The sequence below is a fragment of the Octopus bimaculoides genome, chromosome 4 (assembly GCF_001194135.2).
Source record: "Octopus bimaculoides isolate UCB-OBI-ISO-001 chromosome 4, ASM119413v2, whole genome shotgun sequence".
Taxonomy (NCBI): domain Eukaryota; kingdom Metazoa; phylum Mollusca; class Cephalopoda; order Octopoda; family Octopodidae; genus Octopus; species Octopus bimaculoides.
The window spans coordinates 141,899,658-141,903,424 of record NC_068984.1 but is presented as its reverse complement, the minus strand read 5'-3'; the positions used below and the strand labels follow the sequence as shown (position 1 = coordinate 141,903,424).

General features: G+C 37.1%; 1 long non-coding RNA gene across 1 annotated transcript in view; it reads left to right on the top strand.

Annotated features, from left to right (window-relative positions):
* LOC128247694 (uncharacterized) overlaps positions 1 to 3,767 on the top strand; it is a 24,974-nt gene that overhangs the window by 11,071 nt on the left and 10,136 nt on the right. Inside the window, exon 2 of the long non-coding RNA XR_008264061.1 lies at positions 2,532 to 2,578. This is a non-coding gene — a long non-coding RNA (uncharacterized LOC128247694). The remainder of the gene's footprint in view (positions 1 to 2,531; positions 2,579 to 3,767) is intronic.

Below are 3,767 nucleotides of genomic sequence, written 5' to 3'. Positions count from 1 at the left end.
GGTTTGGTGGGGTTGGGGGCGTTCTGCGTATATGTGTTTGAAAAGTTGATCTCAACGAAATACCTAAGTGAAGAATTTGGAAATTACAAACGCCATCAGCAATACATTCTCTATTTTGGTAATGACGATGATGATGATGATGATGATGATGATGATGATGATGATGACGATATCGATGATGATGAGAAAGAGGAGGCTGATGATGATGGTGATGATGATGATGGTAGTGGTGATGATGATGGTGGTGATGATGATGATGATGATGATGATGATGATGATCGCCATCATGACAAGTGATCATGATAGTCAGGAGTGTGGTGGTGGTGCAGGAGCTGCTGATATAAATATGATGAGGGTGGTGGTGGTGGTGGTGGTGGTGGTGTTGGTGGTGGTGGTTGTAGTGGTGGTCGTGGTGTTGTGTTGATGGTAGTGGTGAGGACGACGACGACGACGACTTATGAAAATCATTGGGTGTGTAGGCCACATTTGGAAGTGGGCACGATGACGGTGGCGGTGGCGGCGGTGGTGGCGGCGGTGGTCGGATAAGTTGGAGGGACGTAGAACAAAAATCAAGCAAAAAAACAAGAACAAAAAAACAGGAGTATGTAAATGAATATATCATCAACGACAGCAGCAGCAGTAGCCGCAGCAGTAGTAGCTGCAGCAGCAGCAGCAGCAGCAGCAGCAGCAGCAGCAGCAGCACAAGGAGTATCCAAAAAGTGTGTGGTGGTTGTTATAATAGAGAGTAACTAATTATATCTTTCTTGTTTTAGTTATTCATTATCTTAAACCACAGCCTTAGGCCTCAACCATTTACTCTTTCAACAACATTTTCAAGTCATTCCTCACCACCACCACCCCCACACACACACACACCAGCATCACCACTGCTCCTCCATATCTTCTTTCTCTTCCTAAACATTCTTTATATTGTTCATCATCATACATCATCATCACTATCTTCTTCATCTTCGCATTCACTTATTCTTTCTTCTATTTCTTCATCTTCTTCTTTCCCCCCGTCCTACCCGCCCTCTTCCTCCTCCTACTCCCCTGTTTCTGCTATGTCCCTGCTTTCCCACTTCTATCGTCATCTCTCTTCTTCTCTAAACTCCTATTTTTATCTTTTATTTATCTTTTCCTTCTTATTTCTTCTTCTGCAAATCTTTCAGCTTTCTTCATTTTTCTACATCTCCTCTTCCTCCTCTTTCTCCTCCTCCCCTCCCTTCTCCTTCAGTTGCTGCTATTTCCTTCCTTCTTTTATTCCTTTTCATTCGTTTTTTTCATCTTCTCCTTCTCCTCCTTTCTCTCTCTCTCTCTCTTTCTCTGACCCTTTTTCTAATCCCTCCATATTTTTTCACTTTCCACTTCTCTCTTTTGCAACTCATTCCTCCCTCGTTCTTCCCATTTCTTCTTTAACCTCCTTCTTTTTCATTTCGCTCCAATTCCATCTTCTTTTTCTTTCCTTTCTTTCCTTCTCCTGTTTTCTTCTTCTTCATCTTCTCCTTCTTCTTTTTGAATCTCTTAGTATTATTCCATCCCCTTTTCTTTTTCTTCTCCATACATCACCATCAGTTTCTTCTCCCTACTTCTTCTGTCTTCCCTTTTTATCCCTCTGCCTCTCTTTCCATTCCTTAGTCTCCTAATAAATTTCCTTTATTCCCTCAACCTCTCATATCTTATTCAGTCTCTTTCGCTTTTCCTTTCTTCCGATCCATTTTTCTATTTAATCCTATCTCCATTCCACAACACTGCATTCTTCAACCCAATCTACAATGGTACTGCTGCCAATAATCTTTGCAAATGCACCAAACATTCGTTTTCACCTTTAGACATATTATATGCATGTGTGTTTGTATGGAAGTTTGTTTGTCTGTGGATATGCGCATATGTGTATATGTGTGCATGTATATATATGTATATATAAATATATATACGTGTGTGTATGTGTATATATACATATATATACATATAAATGCATATGTATATACATACACATACACACACAGATGAATAGGTATGTGTGTGTGTGTGTGCGCGTGTGTGTGTGTATGTGCGTGTGTGCGTGTGTGTGTGTATACATATATATATAATGCCTAAAAGTGAAAGCAAATATTTGTTGGGTTTGGAAATATTTTATACCTATAAGTACTCTTGTATGCATGTGTGTGTGTGTGTGTGTGTGTGTGTGTGTGTGTGTGTGTGTGTGTGTGTGTGTGTGTGTGTGTGTGTGTGTGTGTGTGTGTGTGTGTGTGTGTGTGTGTGTGTGTGTGTGTGCGTGTGTGTGTGTGTGTGTTTATGATGCGTGTGTGTATGTGTACTCATATATATGCATGTGTATACATATACAGATATATGCTTGTATATGTATAAACATACATACGTGTATCCATATATGCATGCATACAGGTAAACATACATAGGTAGTAACTCGAAATTTCCTATCTCGGAATAGTACTAAGATGATCAGAATATCAAAATACCAACACATTTACATATATCAGTTACATGGATGAATTTTTACTTTGCAGAGAATTCCCGGTCTTATTCAAAAGAGTGTTCTGTGTTTGAAGATAAGGTAAGGGAGCATAACTGAATAGATATTAATATTTATTTTTGTTGGATTGGTGTGAAATATTGAGAATGAAGAACTTGCTAGGCGTATTAAGGTAATGTTGGATTTTAAATAAACTACCATCTAGTAATGACTAATGAAATATATGAGTTGAAATCATAAACATTTTGATGACGGTATCCGGTTAAGTGACTGTATGAATGACAGGCACGGTATAGGTAAGCATTGTATAAGTGTGAGAAAATACAGAGAAAAATATGGTTGTTCTTAGACAACGTTTTAAAACTGTAAATAGTTTTGATACGTATTAATCTCTTCAATGAGTTTGTCAATTAATGTTCCAGTTTTTCTGTAGATACTACTCGAAATATCGACATTTGGTGAAAGTTTTGATCTGACAATTAGCTTGTCTGCTAACTTATCGAGCGTCTTGCGTATGACAATATAAAATTCTTTTGAGAACAATTTTTGTATAGTCTACTTTTTTTAAATCATACATTTAACATTTAATACAGTAGTATGTTCTTATAATTCTGATCACGCATAGACGTTTTGTTGCAATTCTCATTTTATATTTCTGGAGAAACATGGTTGAAGTAGAGAGAAATGAATTTGCCTGGAAGCATAATTAAGTGATGCTTATACACAATTTTAGAATTGCCTTGAAGCTGAACTTTGCTCTACAGATAACAATTACAACGAAGGCGTAGTCATAACCCGAACGTTTTTTTTAATCATATGAAGGCATGTTAATTGCTCATGTATGCCTACGTTCCCTGTTAAAATTGTAGCAGGCGTCTTTACATTTGCAATTCCTTTATCACATTTTTCAATATGTACCAGTGATACACTGAGGTTGTCTCCTTCTCTGATATTTACTGTAATTTATAAATCAAGAAAAAGAGATTGTACCACTTACAAACTAAAAATAGTTCTATGTTTCCGTTAGTAAAAACGTTATCAATATTATTTATTGAGCTTCTCTAAACTAATGGCCTCACGTGTTTCTCTCATTTCGTCTTGCGATGGAGCAGAAATAGATATTAATGGTGGTAAATCAATCATATGTCTAAACACACATGCACACACACACACACACACACACACACACACACATACATACATATGTATATATTTATATATACATATGTACTTATACATGCATACATATGTATGTGTGTATATAAATATA